The sequence below is a fragment of the Lissotriton vulgaris genome, chromosome 9, assembly GCF_964263255.1.
Source record: "Lissotriton vulgaris chromosome 9, aLisVul1.2, whole genome shotgun sequence".
NCBI lineage: Eukaryota > Metazoa > Chordata > Amphibia > Caudata > Salamandridae > Lissotriton > Lissotriton vulgaris.
In genome coordinates, this window is record NC_141697.1 from 809,121,167 (window position 1) to 809,147,432 (window position 26,266).

The following is a 26,266-nucleotide window of genomic DNA, read 5'->3' on the forward strand; positions in this document are numbered from 1 at the left end:
AGGAGAAGAAAGAAAGAAAGTAGGTGTAATAGTGAGGGAAGAATAGAGCAGGAGAAAATAAAAGAGAAAGACTGATGGCAAAATGGGGAAGGAGATGCAGAGTAAATGCAAAAGAGAGATAAAGAAAGGCAAGAATGCAAAATTGAAATGGAAGTCAAAAGAGGGAGATGTATGTATGTTGTGTGTGCTAGCTTAGTATGTAAGCATTTGCTGCAGGGACCTGTAAAGAAGATGGGGATGAAGATATAGGGTGAGAGGGCAGAAGAGAGAGAGGATGCAGGAGAGAGAGGGAGAGCAAAGGAAAGAGAGAAAGTAGGAGAAAGAAGGAGAGAAGAATAGTGCGAGAGTGAAAGAAAGAAGTACAGTGAAGGTAAAATTGTGAGGGAGATGCAGAGTAAATGCAGGAGAGAGAGATAAGGAAAGGCAAGAAAGAGACATTGAAAGGGAAGGCAGGAAAGAAGGAGATCTATGTATATTGCGTGTGGTAAATGAGTTTCTAAGCATTTCCTACAGGGACCTGTAAACAAAGTCTTGGTTATAAGTTTTCCTTCTCTCCTGACTACGACTTCACCAGTGCAGCTTTCACGTACAAACGCGTAAGATGTGCTTTATGAGCGAAATTTTGTGTATAACTATACTGCAAAGAATGCCCAGTACAGACAGCAATTAGTACAAAAAGTAATGTATTAAGTAAAATAAATCAAGTATTAACGTACCGTGTTTAAATAACGAATTTGAAATATGTGTAGTCGATGGGTCAGTTGCAACAAACGTCTAGTTTTTGTCCCTATAAAACACAAATATAGCGTTAGCAAAAGATTACGAGTGCACGCAAAACAAGCAGTGATTTTGTAATGCAAACTGTGCAAATTGAATCTTAGCTAAAGCTTTGCGTATTAGCGATTAATGTGTTCCAATGTAATAGTATGGCAATTATTTGCGTCACGTTACTGGTTTGTATGTGCCTTTAAAAATATAGAAAAATCGCGCATGCACGTAGTGAAAATAAAACAAGGAATGTTGTCAGTGTTTTATTTCATTTCTCACATCGTCCAAAGCACAGTTTGTGAACTAAAGTTGTAACTAAACATATATATATATGAAAGATTAGTCTTACCTGAACATATGGCCTTTTGTCTATCCCCAAAACTATGTAAAAGACAAAGCTCCCCACGGTACTAAGACGCTTCCGTTTTTGGATATCTTGGTATGGTTTAATTGTCACTTTTAGTCATTATTTCAATTTTTTCTTTGTAAAGACATTAACAATGCGACTATATTCTTACATAGACATTTTTTTTCTAACTTCAAGCGTCTTATATTCTAAACGCTCAATAGAAGTACTCCGCAGCAGTTTACTGCGCGCGGATAGCTCTTCTATTACGACTACATTTTGCACATTCTGCTGATCACCGCCAACTCCAAGGAGTAATTAATGGGCAAGTGCCGCGAGCCACCTTACTCTTGAACTCAGCTGCACAGAGTTATTTTAATATGCCCGTAAAGCTAGCAATGTTAGAATCTGCCAGGCCCAAGATCGAAGCACCAAAAAATAAATATAGCTTCGCACACAACGTCGCCGGATGTCACTTCATCATAACGACTTATGCTCTCACTAACTCTAGAGTTAACACAAACACATGCGTGTGCCCAGCTGAGTCTTAGTCCACGATTAACACACGAGAAAAGAAAAAGGTCGGATGTCGCCTTATAATAACACACTTTCTTGCTGTCAGTAAATGTGAGTATAGTAAAAGTAAAGTAAGCAATGTCAAAAAGAATGTCTAACTACATTTTGCGTCGACATGCGTGCAATGTTCAAGACTACAAAGCTTACATAAGCAAACATTAACATCTGAAATGCCGATGTCAAATAAAGTACCCAAACGCCATAACAAAAACTATTGAAGACTATAAAGCTTACATGCGCAAACATTTACACCCTAAATGTACATATTGATAATTTACAAAAAATAACAGAAAGGCCTTCAAATGTAAGCATTTGTTAAAATCTGCCAGCCCCAGGATATAAGCACAATAAAAGAAATATAACTTTGCACTGAAAGTCGTCGGGTCTCACCTTATCCTAACGGTCCTTTATGCTCTCACTAAATCTAACGGTCCTTCATGCTCGGACTAAATGTAGTGTTGACACGAACACATGCTTGTGCTCAGCTAACTCTCAGCCCCACGATTTCAGCATATTAAATAAAATCTGGCATCGCACAAACAGGGCATCCAAAATGTACATATTGACGAATTTAAATAAAGAACAGAAAGGCCTTACAATGTAAGCATTTGTTCGAATTTGCAAAGTCCAGGAATAAAGTAGACATGCGCAAACATTTATATCGTAAATATACCTATTGGCGATGTACCAAAAAGAACTCAAAGGCATTAAACAAAAACATGGTGAAATTGGCCAAATGTATATGCAACACAATTTAAATGTAAAGTGTTACGTATTCTTACTGCTTTGTTTGCGCGTATAAAACAGAAAAATGTGCTTGTAATACCGCTGCTCAAAAGAATTAATTGTCAGTGAACTGTACGCTAAGAAAGCACATATTTACACAATACTCTGTAAAGTAAACATGAGCAAATTAAAACAAAAGTCTGATGCAACAGGCTATTTTATTCAGCTATAGACTAAGTAACTTACAGTTTTTCTAGAGAGGCTCCAGTCCACTGTCTCGAAGTATACCTTCTGAGCTCGCTCGAAGATTCTAGAGAGGCTCCAGTCCGCTGTCTCGAAGTATACCTTCTGAGCTCGCTCGAGGAAATGTTTCTTTCCGTGGCTGTAGTCCTTTACATACTGTGGAAGACAAAAAATCGCAGTTACTTAATTAAATAACAAAAGACTTGAAAACTTTGTTGTAAAGAACATGTAGGTGAGATGTTGTTTAGGATGTTGCTGTCTCGACATATGTAAATTGCAGATAGGAGGCTGTCTGGCCGAATGAAAAGGTCGTGGATGTTGTGACTCGTTAGAGTACTTAGTGGCTACGTGCGACTTTTGCCTGTCTTCAATATCAAAGCATGGTGGTAGACGAGTTGGCGCCACGCCGCCTGCAAATAAAAAAAACGTGCTGTTGAATGTCATTTTGGAAAAGTAGAAAAAACACAGGATAGCGTTTTGCAAAAATTCCCTATACAGAAAGCACACGATATAAAATAGCTATTAAAGTAAGCATAATAGAAATACGAGTCCCACCCATCCGTCAAATACCTGCAACGAAAACAAAATAGATGTATTAAAAAATATAGAGCATTCAAAGAAACAAAACCGTTTTATTTTACAAAAGACAAAATCGATACAATCGCTTACATGAAAGTCCTTGCACCATGGAGACAGCGAGCCAAAGATCACAAGAGGCACAAGCAAAGGCACCAAGCAGCTGAGGCGACACGAAAGTACCTAAAAAAGAAGCAGAAAAGAGAGATTAATATCGAACACGCCAAATAGCTTACTTGCACCACGAGCAAAGCGCACGGAGGACACGTCCGAACATATAAAGGAAACACGAGAGCTGCAAAACAAAAATATATTCTAAGATTATAAACAAAAGAGCATGAAGTTACCTGTAACAAAACACTAATTACATTACAAACTATCTACGACGAGTCGCACTTACCAGAATAAGTCACGCCAAGATCACAAGACAAAATGGCGAACAAAAATACATAACCCACCCATTACAAAGTATCTAAAAAGAGTCGCAACTTACCTGAATAAGTCACGTCAAGATCACAAGACAAAATGGCGAACAAAAATACATGAGCCACACTTATTACTTTGAAAAAACACAAAATCGCCTACCTGAAAGTCCTTGCACCACAGAGACGGAGACAGCGAGCCAAAGATGCCAAAACAAAATGGCGACCGGAAATAGTTGCCCCACCCCGCCCGAGACGGAAACACTAGAGAGAACAGCCCAAAAAAGCAACATATTAAAAGAATATAAACAAAATAGCCTGAACACCTGTAAGAGAAATACCAATTACATTACAATATAAATCGCGTACATGAAATCCCTTGTCCCACGGAGACGGAGACAGCGAGCCAAGGATCCCAAGACAAAAGAAAGTACCTAAAAAAGAAGCAGAAAAGAGAGATTAATATCGAACCCGCCAAATAGCTTACTTGCACCACGAGCAAAGCGCACGGAGGACACGTCCGAACATATAAAGGAAACACAAGAGAGCTGCAAAACAAAAATATATTCTAAGATTATAAACAAAAGAGCATGAAGTTACCTGTAACAAAACACTAATTACATTACAAACTATCTACGAGTCGCACTTACCAGAATAAGTCACGCCAAGATCACAAGACAAAATGGCGAACAAAAATACATAACCCACCCATTACAAAGTATCTAAAAAGAGTCGCAACTTACCTGAATAAGTCACGTCAAGATCACAAGACAAAATGGCGAACAAAAATACATGAGCCACACTTATTACTTTGAAAAAACACAAAATCGCCTACCTGAAAGTCCTTGCACCACGGAGACGGAGACAGCGAGCAAAAGATGCCAAAACAAAATGGCGACCGGAAATAGTTGCCCCACCCCGCCCGAGACGGAAACACTAGAGAACAGCCCAAAAAAGCAACATATTAGAAGAATATAAACAAAATAACCTGAACACCTGTAAGTGAAATACCAATTACATTAATACATAACCCACCCATTACAAAGTATCTAAAAAGAGTCGCAACTTACCTGAATAAGTCACGCCAAGATCACAAGACAAAAGGGCGAACAAAAATACATGAGCCACACTTATTACTTTGAAAAAACACAAAATCGCCTACCTGAAAGTCCTTGCACCACGGAGACAGCGAGCCAAAGATGCCAAAACAAACTGGCGACCGGAAATAGTTGCCCCACCCCGCCCGAGACGGAAACACTAAAGAGAACAGCCCAAAAAAAGCAACATATTAGAAGAATATAAACAAAATAGCCTGAACACCTGTAAGAGAAATACCAATTACATTACAATATAAATCGCGTACCTGAAATCCCTTGTCCCACGGAGACGGAGACAGCGAGCCAAGGATCCCAAGACAAAATGGCGACCGGAAATAGTTACCCCACAGTGCCACCGCCGCCAAATACCTGCAAAGAAAGGAAGATAAATGAAGCCAAAATTCCTTTTCAAACTTAAAAAAACTTCCGTGCATTCAAAAGGGACAGTAATTTATTTGTTACAAAACACAACATCGCTTACTTGAAAGTCGTTACGCCATGGAGGAGACCCGACACGGAAACACTAGAGAGAACAGCCCAAAAAAATAAACATATTAGAAGAATATAAACAAAATAGCATGAACACCTGTAAAAAAAATACCAATTACATTAAAATTGAAATCGCGTACCTGAAATCCCTTGTACCACGGAGACGGAGACAGCGAGCCAAGGACCCCAAGCCCAAATGCCGACCGGAAATAGTTACCCCACCGTGCCGCCGCCGCCAAATACCTGCAAGGAAAGGAAAATAAATTAAGTCAAACATTTCGGGAATTGAAAAGGGCCATTTTTTTGGGGGGTTACAAAACACAACAGCGCTTACCTGAAAACCGCCACGGAGAAGGAGACCCGACACGTCACGGCAGGCTACACGGAAACACTAGAGAGAACAGCCCAAAAAAGAAACATATTAGAAGAATATAAACAAAATAGCCTGAACACCTGTAAAAGAAATACCAATTACATTAAAATTGAAATCGGGTACCTGAAATCCCTTGTACCACGGAGACGGAGACAGCGAGCCAAGGATCCCAATACCAAATGCCGACCGGAAATAGTTACCCCACCGTGCCGCCGCCAAATACCTGCAAGGAAAGGAAAATAAATTAAGTCAAACATTTCGGGAATTGAAAAGGTACATTTTTTTGGGGGTTACAAAACACAACAGCGCTTACCTGAAAACCGCCACGGAGAAGCCGACCCGACACGTCACGGCAGGCTTCAACCAATCAAAGGCAGGTCCCGGCAATGCCAGGACCTGCAAGGAAAGGAAAATAAATTAAGTCAAACATTTTGGGAATTGAAAAGGGACATTTATTTTTTTGGAGTACAAAACACAACAGCGCTTACCTGAAAGTCGTTCCGCCACGGAGAAGCAGATCCGACACGTCACGGCAGGCTTCAACCAATCAGCAAGAAGGCAGGTCCAAGAAGGCAGGTCCCGGCAATGCCGGAAATAGTTACCCCACCGTGCCGCCGCCGCCAAATACCTGCAAGGAAAGGAAAATACATTAAGTCAAACATTTCGGGAATTGAAAAGGGACATTTATTTTTTTGGATTACAAAACACAACAGCGCTTACCTGAAAGTCGTTCCGCCACGGAGAAGCAGACCCGACACGTCACGGCAGGCTTCAACCAATCAGCAAGAAGGCAGGTCCCGGCAATGCCGGACCAAATTGGGGGGCATTCCCGGCTTTTTGCTGACGTCGCGTGACGTCGGCAAAAGCCAAAAAATCTCGGGAACACCCCTGAATCTGGTCTGGCATTGACGGACAGGCCCATCATCCAATGGCTAGGCTCCATTTATGGAGCTAGCCAATAAATGACGGGGGCCGTTCCAAACCACACTACAGTACTCATTAGGTTTTCGCCTGCGCGAAAAAGCTGCGCAGAGCGCAGCTTTCGCCAGGCAAAACCTAAAAAGTACACGGTCACTTTGCGCCCCTAGCTATCCTTTTGGCAAAGAAGGAACTAGCCATATATTGACTGGCCACGGAGGGCCCGCTGGAAGCAGCCTGGGTGGGTGCGGTGCGATAGTGGGGTGCAGCAGAAGAAGAGGTGTTGAGGGATGAGGAAGTGAAGCAAAGGGGCAAACATTCCATATCTCTGGAGTTGGTACAGATATTGCACCAATTCAAGCACGAAACCACACCTGCGGAAGCACCTGAGGCCTCTCCACCCCAGACCCCACAAATATCCCGATCGAACCGACAGCAGTACGTAATAGGCTAAGCCGGGGACCTAAGGCAGACGCCATATCCAGGCCAACCCAGTAAGCCCCACATGCTGAGCCAGGACTGCCCGTAAAGGCCTCCCCACATACATATGATCACACTGTGAAGTCCCACTATAACCAACCGCATAATGGATCTCAGCGATACATATCCCTGCCGTCTCCTAACAGCTTCCCCAGTTCATCCCCAAAGTTTGAAGTTAATACTCTCCAACTGCAGTTCCACAGCCGGTGATTATCAATAGGGAATGCATTCATCACTCACCACACTACATAGCGCCCATACGTCAGCATGGGGATAGACATACCTCCGGGCCCACGGGAAACGTACCCAGCCAGGTTCTTACACATGTCTACCAAAGTATTTGGACCTGCTAAACAGGTAGCACCCTGAATGTACCACCGAGAAATGTTACTTGTGTACTGTATGAAAAGCTATTGTAAACTGTATCATCAGCAGATATGCTCCTTTTTGTCCTTACTGCAAACATATGTCGTTCTATTATAACTGTACTATATCAATCTGCTATGTGTTGTTCTAAAACCCAATAAACAAACAAACAAAAAACAATGACATTAGAGGAATTGACCTTTGACCCTGATGACATCACCGGAAGTGACGTCCAAGGATCTATGACCTTGGTGGCATTACAGGAAATGATATCACTGAAATTAAAAAAGTGCACACGTGTAAATAATAATAAAGAATGCAAGGAATATTCAAGTAGGTGAAAAAGGAATTTTGGTTACAACCATATATTACCTAGTCTCTGCCATGCCTTGTCAGGCGTGCAGTCGTGAAACCCTAAGAGCACAGGTATTTGAGTCCCGGGGACCAGCCATAGATCAGCCGCAGTCATCATATTACCATAAACGATTCAATTGAGAAGGAAACCGCTAAAGTTTACCTGGGCAACACATGATGGGCCTAGACATACCACCAAATGCCCAGATGCGAGCCCTGGTGGCCAAGCAGAATCTTGTGCTGAGGCAAAACCAACCTAGAAAGAGGTAAAACCCAATTTACACAGTGCTTTCATAAAACAGCAACATCATGAATAAAAGCCTTAACATTGGGGTTATGTGTCTAGGAACTCTACCCTTTTTAATCATAGGTAATCTACACACAACCTTCACCGACCTAGCCCTGTGAACAAACATCTTCATCAAAGAAAATAGGTTCTCTGTTCACACACAACTTCAGTCTCTACCCTTTTCCCATCACAGCTGACGACATGCAAGGAAACCTATGAGCCTTTTCTGAGAGGTGCATGTTTAGTTTAATAAATGATTTGTATAACAAACACCTAGGGCAATATGTAGGTAATATGTGTTTTGCGATCTCAAATTGCGATTTTTGGGGAATCGCAATTAGAGAATCGCAAAACGCAATGTAGGTAGGATTAGCAAAAATGTTTGCGAATCCTACTTATTCCTTATTTGTGAATTGCAAATTGAGATTCGTAAATAAGGAATACCTTCTCATTCATTCCTATGGGTAGAAGGCCCATAGGAATGATTGGGAAGACATTCTCAATTTGCGATTCTCAATTAGAGAATCGCAAATTGAGAATTAAATTTCAGGGTTGTAAGGGTGTCAATAAGACACCCTTTTGCACTCCTGAAATGAACATGTGTGCACATGTGGCCCACATACATGCCCTAAGGGCATGTATGTGACACACATGGCACTTCGAAAAATGCCAAAAAGTGAATTTTTCAAAGAAATCGCAAAATACCACCAACCTGAAGTTGGTGATATTTTGCAATTCCTTAAGCCAAAATGCGCACAACTTGGGTTCTACCTACATTGCATTTAAGCAACCGCAATTTGCGATTCCTTAAATGCAATAGCAAAATAAGGAATCGCAAATTTAGCGGTTTCTTATTTTGCATGTGGGTTTTTGTGTGCTACATAGCACCATGCCCTAATTGCGATCGCAAATGCTGAAATTCTGCGAATTTCAGCATTTGCAAGCACAATTAAGCTCCCTACATATGGTCCCTACGGCCACATGCATCAAAGTCCGATTTTGCGATTCCTAATTTGCGATTTTTAGGGAATCGCAAATAAGGAATCGCAAAACGGCATGCATGATTGAAAGAGCATAAAATTTGCGATTCGGTAAAAATCGCAATTTTTACCGAATCGCAAATATTATGCGAATTCCAATTTGCGATTTCGCAATTCCCATTGATTCCTATGGGCCAAAAGGCCCATAGGAATCAATGGGAATTGCGAATTCGCAAATTAGAATTCGCAAAATGTTGATGCATTCCATGGGTGCAGGGAGGGTTCCAAAGGACCCCCCCTGCACCCATGAAATGTATTTTGAAGTGCATGTTTCAAACACACATGTCCTAAGGACATGTGTGTCTGTAACATGACAGTGGTTTGAAATGCAAATTAGAGCATTTTAACACATTTTCGCAAATTACCACGAGGTTCGACCTCGTGGTAATTTGCACCCCCTAATTGCGAATTCGCAATTTTAAAAGTAATCATGCATTGCTTTTAAGGAATCGCAAATTTGCGATTCCTTAAAAGCAATCGCATTTTTGGAATTCGCTAAAAATAGCGATTTTACCAAAAATGCTTGATGCATCCCAAAAACCTATTTAGGAATCGTAAACGGCCGAATCTTGCGATTCGCACCGTTTGCACTTCCTAAATAGGTTGGTGCATGTGGCCGCTAGTTTGGGGGGTACTACTCACAAGAACAGCTTGCTTTAGTATACATGAATATTAGGTAGCAAAGGCCCAGGACTTCTGATTCCATTAATGGATTTTAGGCTCACCACTAACTGATTAAATGATTTGCATTTGGATGAAGTTCATATACATTTACTTTATGGGTTTTAAATCATAATAATCTGGCAAGGATGCTACCTTCCAGGACCTACTTAGACACCCTTTATATATACTAATTATGTAAACTATGCATATAATGCTTGCCTTAATCCGAATTTCCTACTGGTACTTTACTGAAAGGCGTTATACAAAAAAAAACATTCCATTGACTTCAGAAAGTTGAAAAGCAGATTCACTACTAACAAAGATGACCTGTAATCAGCAGGTGAAAAGCGGATCTTACTATCAAACAAAGCACACACTTTTACTTTCCTACGCACTGCTTATGTTTTATGGCTCAGGATCACTGTAACAACGTTTTACAATTGCACCAAAGAGGAAGTATTTTATAGACTCAAGTGGCCAACCTCAGGGTACTGAACCTGCGACTGGATGCCATATACAGGTTTAAGCAGCAATGTTTACAATTCTAAACGCTAGAATCAAGGGAGCACTTCCTTCATTAAACAGTCTACGTGCACCCCCTAGGAGGGACCTCGACTAGTCTACCAGCAAGTCCCAGTGAAAGGCTTACATTGGCTGGAGCCAGGGAGGGCACATGGGGTGGGAATATACACATAAGCTGATGCAAGGTGGAATGCTCAAAGAAGGGCTTAGTGGAAGTATGCAGTGTACAATAAGAATGTGCAGAAGAAACAAACTCTGCCACCCTGCGAAAGAGTCACAAGGGACCTTTGGTGCCAAGGGGACAATCGCAGTGAAGAAAATCTAGAAAGGTGTTTCAGAAGAATTTATTGGCTAGACCTCGATACAATAGTCACGAATGTCCCATGAGAACATGGAAGAAAAGTGGCTAGGCCCACTTTAGTTAGCGCCTTAATTGAGGATCTACGAATGTGCCAGTCAAAAGCGACTAGAGTACCCATACCCTGGGTGTTAAGGAATGTGAGAAAATTGTGCAGTGTCACCATCATGTATTTGCGCTTAATCAAATTTACCCTGTAAAATAGATAACCATTACTTATACACCTGTACATCTTATTTTACACATAGCTTTATGAAATGAGTGATTTACATTTTTTCAAATTGCAATGAGTTAGTTTGACAATGTCTATCCTGCTGTCAGTATTCTTGATGTGGCTCAAAATAGTGCCTAGCGAAAGACCTCAGGGTGTGTCACTGTAAACCTGTTAAAACTCCCCCCTCCCAATGACCACCTCTCCCGCCCCCACCCCGTGGAGGGAGTGAATAGGTACTAGCCAAAAAGAAACAGGTGCCTGTGGTGACGGTCTAGTTGTTGTACGGCGCCGCCGCGACGGGAACCGGAAGTGCGGCCATTTTGTATCGGCTGCGATTCCGAGCCGCGAGTCGCGCTCCCCGGCGCTCTGTTTAATAAAGGATACCTAAAATACAACAAGAAGCCTCCTTGAGTTATTTAGGAGTGCAGGGGCACTCCTACAATTGGCGACGAGGCCCGGATCCACCATATTCGGGCAATCAACCCCGGGGGGGTGAAAACCACCCACAAACAGAGCGTGGCAGTGGGAGCCCAGAGGACTCCACGCACAAAGCAGGCCAGAAGGCGGGGAAAAGAGGTTACAGTCACCACAGTGCTGGCAGCACAGGAAGAAACCAAGGGACGAGTGCAGCATCCACGCAGAGGACGCAAGGCACAAGACGACAGCACGAGGCACAGCAGGACCGCACAGAGGAGTTCCCGAGGTTAGAACACTCAAACGGAGGGGGCGTACAGGTAGTGGACCTACACCAAGTGCTACCAGTTACAAGGAACAGGGAGGTGACACCCAGCCAGATCCACAACCCCAAGGAAGCGGCCCAGCACGACGTGAAGGAACCAATGCAATCCTGGACCTCTCCAGTGCTTCGGGCAGTGACGACGATAGCCAGAGTTCCAAGCGAGAACAGGAGGGAAGGAAAGCACCGGGAAGCCCACCCAGCAGTAACGATCCATCCAACCTGAACCAACGCGACGCAAGGAAGATGTGCGCTCAATCCTCCTCCCTCACCAACCTAGTCCTGTTCCTACCGAAAAGAGGCAAACCAACAATGCCGTGGGAGGACTGGAAAATGTATTTTCTGAACTACTTATCAGCTTTGGATGAAGGAAGTGAGGCGGAATATTCGAGCTCCAGGAGGAAGAAAATACTTCTACATAATCTGGGACCAGAAGGCATTAGGGTATATGATAACCTAGTGAAGAAGACCAGACCAGCAGCGGACACAGACGAGTTTCAACATGCCATAGAGGATCTGGACACGCATCACCGCCCAGTAGTGTGCGTGGCCATAGATCGCTGTAACTTCTTCCAAAGAAAACAAGGAAGCGGGGAGACAATCGATGAGTATGTGGCAGCCTTACAGAAATTGGCCTTGACGTGCAAGTTTGGGACATTGAACGATGAACTGGTGAGAAACGAGATTATCATGCACACATCCAACACCTACGTGCAGGAGAAACTGTGGGTGAACGGAGATGTGCCACTCAAAGAAGTGTGGGCGTTGGTGAAAAAGGCCGAGCTATTGAAAAGGTGCGCGGAAGCCGCAAGGAAAGACACCATCAGTAAGACAACAGTGTGCAAGGTCACGGAAGGGAACAGATTGGACAAGAACAAACAAGCAGGAACATCCAGAACCCAATACCAGAAGAAATACCTGCAGAAAGCGGGAGGAGCGCAAAAGACCAAATGGGAGAAAAAGGAAAACTGCTACCGATGTGGGAGCTTCTCACATGCCGGCACCGACAAAGTATGCCCAGCCTTCAGGGCCAAATACTCATATTGCGGAATCTTAGGCCATTATGAAAAGGTATGCAGACGCAGACCCAGAAGATCAGAGGTTAAATATGTAGAACATGAAAGTGATGAGGAAGAAGAGGCAACGGCAAAAGAGGACGACGGAGAGGAAGTATTATGCATAGATGACCAAGTCCTGGGGATAGACTGCAACGGATCCAACAAACCAGTACTGAAGATGAACATTGGCAGAGTAGTGATTGACATCGTTGCAGACTCAGGGTCCCCCTTCACAATAGTGCAAAGAAAGGTGTGGGAGAAGGAGTTCCGAGATGCGATAAAAGTAAACTTGATTCCTCCAGACATACGCCTAGTCACATACACAGGAGAAAGGATACCGATGGTGGGGTACTGCCCTCTATTATTCGAGTTCAAGGGACGCCAGGTGGAGTGCAAGCTGTACGTCACAGAAAAGGGGCCGTCGGTACAAGGATGGAAAGACCAAGGAGTGCTGGGCATAAAGCTCAACCCGGGAGGTGTGGAAAGAGTGTTGCTTACAGACACTGAACAAGGGTACGAAGGTGAAGCATGGAGGAGAGAGTACCCAGAACTCTTCAAAGGGACGATATGCAGATTGACCAAGTTCACGCACAAAATATATTTGAAGGAAGGAGCCAGCCCGGTGAGCCACAAGGTCGGGAACCTCCTGTTTGGTAGCTGCGAAGCGGTGCAGGAAGAATTGGAACGCCTAGAAAGAAGTGGTATAATAGAAGCCATAGAGAGTGCTGAATGGTTGTCCCCCCTTGTGGTAGCACAGAAACCCAACGGGAAGGTGCGCCTGTGCGTGGACCTCAGGGAACTGAATAAGAACATGAGGGTAGACAAATTCCCCTTACCCCGAATCAATGAAATGCTGGCAAAAAGGGATAAAGTGGTTCTCCACAGTGGATTTATTATCGGCGTACCATCAATAGCGCTGCACCCAGCGTGCAGCCACCTCACGTCGGTCATCACCCTGTTTGGTTGCTACAAGTTTGTGAGAATGCCATTTGGACTAGCGTCAGCCGCGGCAGTGTTCCAAAAATTGATGCACAAGTTGTTTCAAAAGGAGGAGGGAGTGCAATACTTCCAAGACGACATTCTCATAATGGGGAAGTCAAAGACGGACCATAACGAAAAGCTGCACGCAGTCCTGTCAATATTGGAGAGGAATGGGCTCACAGCAGAGTGGGATAAGTGTAGATTTGGAGTAGGATCAGTAACTTATCTGGGGCATGAAATCAGCGAAAGAGGGATAGAGCCCAAAAGAGCCAACGTCTCAGCAACAAGAGATGCCCCGACGCCCACCAAGAAGGAAGACATCAGGTCATTCTTGGAAATGGCCGAATTCTAGAGCAAGTTCATCTCACATTTTGCATCCAAGAACCACCGTCTCAGACAACTCCTCAAGGAAAAGAATGGATTCAAGTGGGAAGCGGAAGAACAAGAAGAATTCGACGCCTTAAAGAGGGAACTCAGTGAAGCCATGCCCCTCAAGGGGTTTGACCAAACAGCCAAGTTGATACTGACCACAGATTCCAACGACAAAGGCCAAGGAACGGTATTGATGCATAGGTCCAAAGAAGGAGAGATTTCCACCGTCTGTTTCACATCAAGATCGCTGGCCCCCAATGAGGAGAAGTTTAGTGTGATAGAGAAAGAAATGCTAGCGGCGGTGTGGGTCGTGGAGCGCTTCAGGCAGTTCCTGTGGGGTTTGTGCTTCCTGCTGCACACGGATCACAAGCCTCTGGTGAAGGTCCTCACCTCCAGTGGACATGCGCATGCCATGCCGCGCATTGCAAAAATGACTTTGAGATTACTGGACTATGTGTACGAAGTGCAATACATTCCCGGGAACAAGAACAGGGTTGCCGATTTCTTAAGTAGAGCAGCCGCCATGGAAAGGGCGGGAGACCAGGAACCTTCAGGATGGGAAGGTTACATGGTAGCAGTGACGCAAGACCACGAGCAGGTGATCAGCGGACAGGAGTGGGCAGAAGCGTACAACCAAGATGAAACTCTGGAAGCAGTGAAAGGATATGTGACACATGGCTGGCCAGATAAAAGACACCTAGACAGCCAGTTGAGGAAATACTGGGAAGTGCGAGAGGAACTGTCAATCGGAGAAAACTCTGTGTTCTTGTTGAGAGGAGACAAAGTGATTCCTCCCCAGAAGCTAGTGGAGCATCTCTTAACAATTCTTCACGATGGACATCTCGGCATAACGAAAACAAAGACCCTAGCGAAGCAAGCATACTGGTGGCCGGCTACAGACACCCAAGTCGAAAGACACGTGAGGATGTGTGAGTCATGCAGCAGAGCAGACAAGTGTCAAACGATGATGCATCCACCTCTAGGAAAATTTCCCATCCCAAACAGCCCGTGAGAAATTATCTTGATCGACATCATTGGGCCAATTCTCAACATCGAAGGAGTGCAGAAATATCCATAGTGATGGTGGACAGGTATTCGAAATGGCCCGAAGTGGAAGTAAGAGAGACAGTGGACACAGAGGCAGTGTTGTCCTTCTTGATGTCAACGTTTGTGAAGGAAGGGATCCCCAAGGTCATCACATGCGACAACGGACCACAATTTGTGTCAGCCAAATGGGAGGCACTCATGGCCCGTAATGGAATAGAGGTGAAGCACACCCCCATATACCACCCCGCGGGGAATGGCCTCGCAGAACGATTCAACCGAGTAATAATGGGAACGATCCAGGCTGCTATCAGTGCAGGACAGGACTGGGAGAAAGAACTACTGAAAATGCTGTGGGCATATCGCATCATCCCGGACAGTACGGGGTATAGCCCTTTCAAGGTACTGAGAGGAAGAGACCCTTTCACGAAAGATAATCCAGCATGGAAACACCTGGTTATACAGAGTAAGTGGTCCCCGGCGGTGGTGAGGAGGAACATGGAAAGGGCGCAGGCCCTGTACACAGAACAAGAGGCGGAGTGTACACGAAGTGGCCTTGGGGAAAGGAGAATGGGTGAGAGTAAAGTTGGCTGTAATGAAAAGGAAGGGCGAAAGCAAGTTCACGCCACCTCTCCAGGTTATAGAACCATACACCAGATCGGCTCTTCTCAGTGATGGAAAAGTGTGGTCGCAAGACAGGATGGTGAAATGCAACAAGATTCTGAAATGGGAGACACCAGGAGAAGTAGGAGTACACCCTGAGGAAGTTGACGGAGAACAGGAGCAAGAAAGGACAGAGGAAGAGCCAGGAACAGAAGTATGGAGGAGGGAAGTGATCGGTGAAGGCTCTACCCGAAGAGAAGAAAATGGATCACCCGAGGGAAACAAATCTCCTATATCCAGGAGCCAAGGAGCAGACAGGAGTAGCCCAGGACAAAGAACAGGGAGTGACAGAGAGAGCGGAGGGCGTGTTATACCAAATAGGCCATGGAATGGACACCTTGAGTGGGAGCCCACGAGAACCCAGTCGGGCAGAGTCGTAAGGATCCCGAAGAGATATGAAGAGTTCTGCATGGTAACCAAGTAAGACTGTTTAATGTTATATGCGCAGCTTTTAGAGAAGTGAGGACATTGCTGTTGGGGAGAGTACTTTGGTAATCGTTTAAAGGGGGGAGATATGTGGTGACGGTCTAGTTGTTGCACGGCGCCGCCGCAACCGGAACCGGAAGTGCGGCCATTTTGTATCGGCCGCGATTCCGAGACGTGAGTCGCTCGAGTCGCGCTCTGTTTAATAAAGGATACCTAAAATACAACAAGAAGCCTCCTTGAGTTATTTAGGAGTGCAGGGGCACTCCTACAGTGCCCAGGGAGACTTCTAAGAAGCAGTTGTGTCGGTTAAAACTACTCATAAATATTCACAGAAAGAAAAAGTGTGAACACACACAGCCAAGCACAAAGGCACATACACATAGGTGTAATCCATAGGTCCTTCCACTCCACAATATGGAAAACTTGCCCAGTTGATGCAGCCCAATAATAAAAGCAATAGCTGTTGGTCCCTTCTGCAGTTTCAATGAGAGCCATTTTCAGCATTTTTAGTAATGTACAATTAAATGCTACATGATTATCATTTTACAGTTCAAACAATTTACCACGCAAGAATCAGAATTCTGTTTGATCCTCAGCACAGCATGTTTTGCTGCCCGCACAATGCTTTATGCTGAACATTTTCCGAAGGGGAAGACATTTAATAAACTTAATGGATGTCAAAGAGGTTTTTCCACCAGGGTTCTCTTGTGTAAGCTTTCACCTTTTGTTGTTCTGGTCTGTGTAAATGTTTTTTTTTCTGAATGAAACGCTTGAAGTGCCGAATGGTAAGGAATACCAGAATCTGATGAAGCAGTAATGCAAGATTTAAGAAGAAAGTAACATTTTCAGGCCTTGTTACAGACATTACAGACATTTCTATGCCATTGCTGTGCTTAGACTGGCACATTTATTTGTGTACATATTTTAGTGAGGGCAAACGTTTGCAATAGTGGCAGATCCCTTTTGTGGGACAAATTGATAACAATAAGGTCAACACAGACAAGAACTAGTAGACAATGTCAATAGAACAGAAAACTTGAACACAATTGCAGCAGTAGTTCATCTGTGTGCACATGGAGGCGGGAAAAAAGGATCCCCTCTTTGGAAGAGCTGCCTTCAACTTAAATATTGCCATAAGAAAGTAGCATAGAGCTAGGTAAATAGTTTGAGTAATTACATTTCAGCAATACACTCACAATGAAGAAGACAGATTTGGATTTCCCTTGTTCAACATTTGAAGCCTCTGACCAGTATGAACCTGCATGGAGCTGCTCCACCTCCTCTGACCAGGTAGAGCTGTGCCAGTGAGAGCTTATGAAAGCTGGTACACCCTGCACTTTTTGCACCAGGAGAAGGCAAGGCCAGTGCGGTTTCAGAAAAACCTACTCTGCCCTCACCATGGTATATGGTATAAAAATATATGCACAAAAGAAAAGTCTCAATGCATGTAATGCTTTATTCACCAGCATGGGCAGTAAACTGAGATAACCTTGCTTGTGACCCCTGTCTTGAGGGATACCTCAAGACAGGGGTCACAAGCAAGAGGCCTGGTGTCACAAGTTGAATTTCAGGGGTCACCCCTAAATGGTGTCCATCGTGCTGCGGGGTTACCTACCAGCCAGTCCCTGGGTGGAAGATCCTGCCTTATCTGCCTAGAGATGATTGGAGGAGGGAAGGTGTGGACTCTATGACTAAGTGACAGTAGGACTGCTAATAAGGTCGTCGCACCTTTCCCGAGGAGAACACCTTGCCCTTTGGAGACCATGGTGGAGAAGGATGCATGAAGCATCCACTATGCTGAGGGGATTTCTGTGGCCTTTGCGGTGCTGCAAGCGGCCAGAGAGCCCATTGTGTTTGATGTGCCAGGCCCTTTCTAGGCAGGCATCTCATAAGGACTGTCAAGAGGAAACGTAGAGCGAGAGTATTTGTTGCGATATCAGCATGTCTACCCTCCCATTCAACAAGGGGCGGAGTGCATGACCCTATTTGCAGGCTACTTTATGTCTTCGGAAATGCTTAATTGAGGGAAGATCCTGGGGCCCTCTATATCCGTGGAGAAGGGCAAAGAAGAAAAGTGGATTCAATTAAACTAAACACGTGATCCCATGGGTGGTCATTCAGAAGCGAATTCTCGGGAACCCTCAGACAAGCCAGTCATTGAGGGAGGTTGGAGGTGGTGTGAGAAAGTGTGAGAAAGTGAGTTTCTGTTGCAGTACCCTCCCCACCACATTTTGCCTGATACCTGATACACTTTTCCTTGGTGTGCCCTTGGTCCCTGCCAATCAGGTACCCAGGGCCTGTGTTCCTCTCCCAAAAAATGTACTAAAGCCTAAACCCAATTGCCGTCTCTGGCCACATGTCAGCCCCTAGTAAATGTTACCCTAGTACCCAGGGCATTGTGACCAGAGAAGACCCCTAAGGGCTGCAGCACTTATTGTGCCACCCTTAGGGGCCCTGTACCCTGACACACACACACTGCCTTTGTAGGCTGAGAGTCCTGGTGCAGAACTAAACAAAGAGTCAACATGGCACACTTCCCCGTTTGTTGGAACGCTTAACTTTAAATCTCACAAAATAGCTCATGTGCCATATATCTTATTTTTGTAAATATAGCCAAAAGAATCGAAGCTTAAGAAGCACAATACGAGTCTACACCCAGTGCAAATAAAGCGATTAGGATGTGTACAGCTTGACGAGAAGAACCCTACTCGGAGCTGACTTTTTTATATACAGGTAGATCTTTTCTCTGCCTTATAGTTTCTAGAGAAAAAAAGTATATCTTGATAGTTAAAGTAGCATATACATATATATTTCTTTTAGAAATACTACCGAGAGGACGTCCAAAAGTGAACAACCCCAATGCTATCAGTCTCGAACAGTAGCAGAAAATACATTGGGCAGCCACGCTAATATTCAGGTACCTCGTTCTTGCTAACATCGTTACCAGGATAATATAGATGTAGCCAGCACTAACCAAGACAACGCTACATATTGGGTGTAATTTTTATTTGTAGGGAGCAATGTACTGGCTTTGAATCACGCTTAGGCAACATACCACAGGTCAAGTCCACTGCAATCCAAGTCTGGACAGTTAAGGTAGGAAAAAAATAGACCCTTAAACGAAAATAGTAAGATAAGATTTGCTCTTGTGCATCGATATAAAGCGACCAAGTGATAAGCATGTAAGACCAACACAAGCTAGCGTTGACTGTTGAGATTTTCCATTTCCTTTGAACCCTTCTCTCCCAGACCCCTAGCCTTCAAATTTAAACCTACCATATATGAGCTACCATCTGCAAGCAAAAAATCAGGTTGTGAATGTCTGAATGTAAAAAGTGTACAGATAAATCCATTGTAAGTTGCGCAAAATGTACATAAATGTTGTAAAATATGTATATAAATGTATAGTTTTTTGTAAATAGATATAGAGGAATAGAGATACGGTAACACCTAACCATGCAGGGCCGACCCAAGGCAGTGGGGAAACCTGATAATAAAAAAGATAGATAATATCTATGATATAGATATAAATAAGAGAAGTAAATGTCTAGACGTTGAAAATTAGTAGTCTGTTACAATAAGGGAAAATACTAAAATATTGTCTTTTTATCACCATAGCTACAATTGATTTAAATAAGAAAAATGCAGAATTCCTGAGGAAGGCGAACGGCCGAAACGCGTTGAAAGGAATACTCTCTGCGTATTGTTGAATGTTTTAAAGAGTTTTTTGATAAGCAATAATCACAATGTATTATATGTAAAAAGTGTTTGTACAAAAAAAACAAAAAATGTGGATATATGTATAATCAATAGAAATGAAATAAGGAAAAAAAAGGAAAAGACAACAAAAAAGATGAAATATAAATAAACATACTGAACAGAGATGATTTGGTAGAATTTTGATTCACATATTAACAACGTCTAGTTTACTCATAAAAAGTATAAATGTAGATAACCTGAATAACTCTTTTCAAAATAGTTCTTTACCCTGCTAGGGTTCATCCTTTTAGGCAGGGGCCCCAATCTTCCAAAACAAACACATCCCTGTGTGCCATGCCCACAAACCCACTGCCCTGGCATACATTAGCCACCCCTCTAGCTGGGTGCCCTATGCCAGTGGTGTCGGCACAGGTGCCTGAGCCTTGTGCCCCTACAGTACCCAGGGCCATTCCTGGGCACTGTATGTGCAGGGATGCAATTAAGAGTATATGGTGGTGGAAGTATGTCATTTCGATCTCCACAGCACCATAATGGCTACACTGAAAGCTGATAAGGCTGATAAGTTTGATATCAAACTTCTCAGCACATTAAACCCACACTGATGCCAGTGTGGGATTTAATGTAAAATGCACTACAGAGGGCATCTTGGAGATGCCCCCTGAAACCTAACCTACAATCCACATTTTGTCTGAGAGGCTGCCTAGGCTGCCACACAGCAGACATGTTGCTGGGCCCCTGGGTGGAGAGCCCCCGCTCTCCTCGGCCTGCAACTATGCACATCCTGGAACGAGATGCCAAGTCTCCTCCCCCAGGATGGGCTGGGGAAGCTTCAAAGGCATTCCTCCTTTGTGAGCTTCTCCAGATCACTTGCTGTACTCAGCAACTGGCCCCCATCAGTTCTGACCCCCATTCTGACAGGAAGACTGGCGGGAAACCCTACGTCAGAAAGGGGGGTGTACCAGCCTGTGCCAAATCCACCCCTCAGGTGGGAGAGGCGAGGTGATGCACGACCCTGGGCTCCGGCCATCTTGAAGATGGGGAGCCCAGCCCAATCACAGCTAGGCTCCTGTCCCCCTCCCACAGGAGCGAAGCAGGCTAGGGGGTGTACCCACCCCAGGACAGGGACCCATTGGTCCTTGCCCTTGCCCTACCTGTAACACCCCTAAATTTATTATTTAAGGGCACCCTGAACCTTTTTCCTAGGATCCAGATTACGAAACAAGAAAGAAGAACAAGGAACAAAAGGCCATATACAGGTAGCCCATTTGCGATCGCAATTAGGGCAGTGTGCTATGTAGCACACAAAAACTCACATGCAAAATAAGGAATCGAAAAATTTGCGATTCCTTATTTTGCAATTGCATTTAAGGAATCGCAAATTGCAATTCCTTAAATGCAATGTAGGAAGCACCCAAGTTGTGTATGAATTGTGGCTTAAGGAATCGCAAAATACCACCAACTTCAGGTTGGTGGTAAATTGCGATTGTTTTGAAAAATGCCATTTGGGTCACATACATGCCCTTAGGGCATGTATGTGGGCCACATGTGCACACATGTTAATTTCAGGGGTGCAACAGGGTGTCCTATTGACACCCTTGCAACCCTGAAATTGCATTCTCAATTTGCGATTCTCTAATTGAGAATAGCAAATTGAGAATGTCTTCCAATTCATTCCTATGGGCCTTCTAGCCCATAGGAATGAATGAGAAGGTATTCCTTACTTGCAAGCTGAGTTTCACCAGAGTGCAGAGAAATAGAGAGACGGGCGTTTTCAATAAAAGTGGTTACTTATTGAGCAGTCTTATTTCTCATGCAAGAGAAATGAATTGCCCCAATTGCAATACTTGTCATAAAGTAAAGTGCGTACAATAAAAGAAGTATTATGAAATAATACTGTAAAAGCATTTATATGGTTTCTGAGCCATATGATACTTAAAACGGATAAAATATATACAATTACATACAATGACAAAAGTTGACTAAACATACTCAACTGGTGCTTCTAAAATACGCCTACCCCGGTGTACCTAACCTATGCCTAGTACGTGGGAAGGAGTAAGTGAGCTGCAGTTTAAGTTAAGTTAGTTTTGCCAAGAATCTGAATCAAAAATTCTCTAAGGATCTAATCAGCTCCGTACCTTGGTTTTAGAATGAAGGAGGTCTTGTATCTCGTTCTCAGGACTCGATCTCCCAGCAACGCGCAAGGGTGACTGGAAACACTGGAGCTGGATTTCTCGGCAGGAGAAAAGACAGCGTCTCTCTCAGTGCGTCAAATGGGAGGGTCGGCTTCCTTCGGCACTCGCATCAGATGGGCTTTGGGTAAGTAGATAGCCGCTCTGCTCCAAACCACTGTGTGTTGCTTAAGGCAAGTGCTGGTATATTTATACCTGGAAGGTGCCGTGTTTGACGTAAGGTTGGACATAAGACGTCACTAAGAACTGTCACTAAGACCTGGCAGTTCTTTCAGGACTCTCAGGAGTTCTAGGACAAATAAAAACAAAAGCAGGGGGAATTCCTGGGCTGCTGGAGGTTTGGTTTATGTAAAGAACGTGTTGTACTTTCTAGGAGCCTAGGGAAGTAGCCTTGCCGTATTTGGACTGCATTGGCTATGACTAAATATGGATATGATTCTTATGCCTTTATAAGGATATGATTTTCTATAACAACATAAGAGCATAAATCGGGAATATTTAATTAGGGTCCTAGATACGTTCACAACACCCACTCCACGTATAATGTCCATCATTACTAAATACTAAGCAATATATAAACATGTAAGTATGCATGTGTTTTCCAGCCCACCCCAAAATACATCAAATGCATTTGAAATGGTATAGATACACGAAGATGAGTATTATACTGTACGCTTTCAAGCAGTGGTATCATTCAGATAACATTTTGTTCATTTAGAATTTTTGACTGAATGAATCACGAAAATTACATTCATGAAATGGCTCTTAATACAGAAGAAAAAGGTCGAGACCATTTCATCACATATTTATACAAGATTGTACATGTGCTAGAGGCTGATTCAAAATATTATCTCTAGAGTCTCTAAAAATAGAAATTCTGTTCTCTAAGAATAGTTCTACTTTAAGCAGAGTACCATGTGCCCAAAAAAAGGTAAATATTTTGGAAATTGTGGAAAAATAATTTCGCTTTCATGGGAAAAAATAGTTCCAAATGTTTTCAGCAGTGCTGTTTATCAAAACTGAAGGCCAAATTCAAAGTTCAGGGAATGCTGTGTGCTTGCTATTTCAATTATTATTCTCGTTGTTAGGAGAGAACATTACCTCAGATAGGCCAGCAAAAATCACGTCTACAACAGTAGGTGAAAGTTGGGCCAAATCCGAAAAAAGTGGAAATAGTGCATACATGCGATGCATTGCCATCATTGGTGTTTAGATCAGCAATGGTCAAGGAAGTTGTACCTGTGTGGTGCCGCTTTCATCTCGTACTTCACCGTCACCTAATCGTAATGGTAAAGTCGCAACGAATGCCGTCATCAGAATAGGTAGCAGCTGGGGACAACATGTTGCATGAGTCATTACCGGACCAAGCAAAGCATCAATATCCATTGGTACTGCTGATGGTAGTGTAAGACAGAAATCCAAAACGCATTCTTCTCCGCATAGCAGACATCGAAGCACAGGTAAGATGCAATTTTGCCAGATTGGTCTGAACGAAAGAAACCTGGTAGTTTTCAGATCTCTTAGCCGGGCCAATCCGAGGACCTTAGTGATACGGTCTCGGTATCGTATTGCTAGGATAGTTTCTTCCATCGTAGCTTGAGTTTTTTCTGTGACTTGGCTTGCCATATCGGAGCAGAAGGAACAAAAATAAAATTCCTGTAACAAGTCCCAAAATAAGAGGCAGGCCACCGAAAAAGGAATGCACAAAATTCGGGAAGATGCTCAGAACTGTTTCAAAGGGTGCTAACAGTCCCGAAAAAATTGTCTTAAATACATTTGCGATGCCACTGGTATCTGACATGTTTAAGATTTGGCTTAACATTTCTACAAAATGCACGGGGCAATTTGTCGATAATAGGGTATGTATCTCTGCCGCTGTCCTTGCAACTTGCAGGTCATACGTCTCTTTGGACGAGGTTAAAGGCACAGTTGTCTGTAAAAGAATAGACTTCATTCTGCTTAAAGTATCAATTTGAATAGAAGAGATATTCACAGAAGGCCATATTGCTGCCTCCATGTCTGGATTGCTGTTTGGATACAATACTTGCATACAACAAATGACCTTGGAAGTAACTCCCACGAGATAGGCTTTTCCTGGCATCATGCCACAACAGCTGTGGTCACTTATTATAACGTAGCTACCGTTGGAAAATTGTCTGGAAAAGGGCTCTGTGTAGCAGGGGTGCCGTGCAGATAACATGAAAGGTTGTTTGATGAACCTTCGCAGGCTCCGTGCAAGTTAATACCTTGACACAGAAGTGTACCGCTTAGTGATTTTTTACAATTTTTACCACTAAGAAATACCTCTTTTTTCCCTTCACTATAAAATCTATGTGTATAATGTAAATTCCAGGTTGATTTGATGTATCCTTTACCCAACCTCTCATACAGGCCTGCTGGTATATACTTTTGGCAGTATTGAAACTGAAAAGTTGTTATCGGGATTGTAATGGTGCCATGTATTATCCATTCAATGACAGGTCTTTCTGACGTTGTCAATGGTAATCTTTCTAGTTTTTCAATGCTCAGCACCATATGGTCTGGTCCTTTTTGTGCCAACGAGATTTGTCTATCAGTAAGGTTAAAGATAGAAAATAATGACGTGTTGATTAGACGCCATGGCACGTAGCCTGAATGGAGGTTTTGTAACATCCAGCCTAGCTGTACAATAGAACGTAATTGGGACTGACCATGTTGTAACATTAGCATATCCTGTTCTATTATATCAATAGCAGATGATGCAATCCTGTCCAGTGAATAAATTCTGGAGGACAGAGTCGTTAACCCATTGTCCACTACAGAAAGTGAATTTTCCAAATTAATACAATCAATTTCTCGTTTTTTTCTGCAGTTTCAATTTGTGTCACTTTCAAGCTTCTTTGTAAACTGCGTATATACCGGCGTATATGAAACGTTTTTGACGCTGTTTGCGAGGTCCCATTATGAAATCTCGCAAGTCAGCACCTCCTTTAAGTAAAGTTAAGTGTTGCTTAATTTCAGATAGTGTGGATTTCTGTAGCCAATCGAGGCATAATTTTCCTACACTGTATGTTGTAATTATCCCTGGATGTTGTCTTTGGGAATATCTTGGGTCTGGCCTATTATGTTTGAACCCCTGTACTTTGTTCAGGAATCTATATTGACAGTTATTAGTGTCTATGGGCCAGATCAACCATTTGTTCCAACCAGGAATTGTTCTGTTTTGTTTCAAAATATAGGACACATCTAAACCCTCATCTGTATTGGTGTTTCTATCAGGCATAGGCTTTGGTATAGACGGGTTGTTTAAATCTTTTACCTTGGCTAGGCCAAGACATGTTGTCTGTTGAATGGTGTCATTCAGGAACATTATTTGTTCTGGGATCATGCAGGCTCTAAATAATGATTCTAAACCTTGTACCTGCCACTCTTTTGTACCCTAGATGGTTTTTGTCTCAATGTTGTTTTTCTAAAATTCAAAACCAAATGTAGACATTTTTTCATAAAATTTTTCAGAATAAATCAGTTTAGTATTTGTCAACATGTTTTTCATTCCTGTCTTATTTAACATTTTGAAATAAAACGTTTCTGGATTAGTGATATTAAACCCTGAGAAGTATGGGAATTTCTCATACATGTTTTCGAACTGCCCTTTGGCGGAGTTGGACAATGTTCCCACTGATTATAACTGAAGACATTTCTAGGATCAGCAGATTTATGCAGATAATGATGCTCAAAGTGATTGAAGCAATACATTTCTTCATAATTCGAAGAACCCTGTAAATATTCATGTTCTGTAAATTTTGCTGACATTTCTAAATCTGACATCATATTATTAATATTTTCAAAGTCCCAATCATCAGAGAAAGCACTAGGTGATACAAAGTCACCTAAGGAGATCTTGATTTGGTGTGGATATTTCAAGAGCTCAACCGGGCCATAGATTTCATAGTCAGTTTTGTCCCATGCTATACCACCAGGTATAGGGAAGGCTGTGATGTTCACTGATGATAGTTCTCTTTTTTCGATGTGAAGATCTGTGTGGTTTCAGGACCAAGTTGATGTTCTGACTTGCTGTGTCCATTGTACTATATTTTCCATCAATAAATCTACCCAAACTTAAAACCAAGATGTACACCTAACACAATCCATAATTTAATCCATGGTGAAATTAGATATGTTTCTCTGAGGTAATGAAAGAGCTCTGTAATTTTTTCTTTGAATGTTTTTGTTGCTGGCTTGTCTCCATGTTCACTTGGATCATCGGAAAAGTCA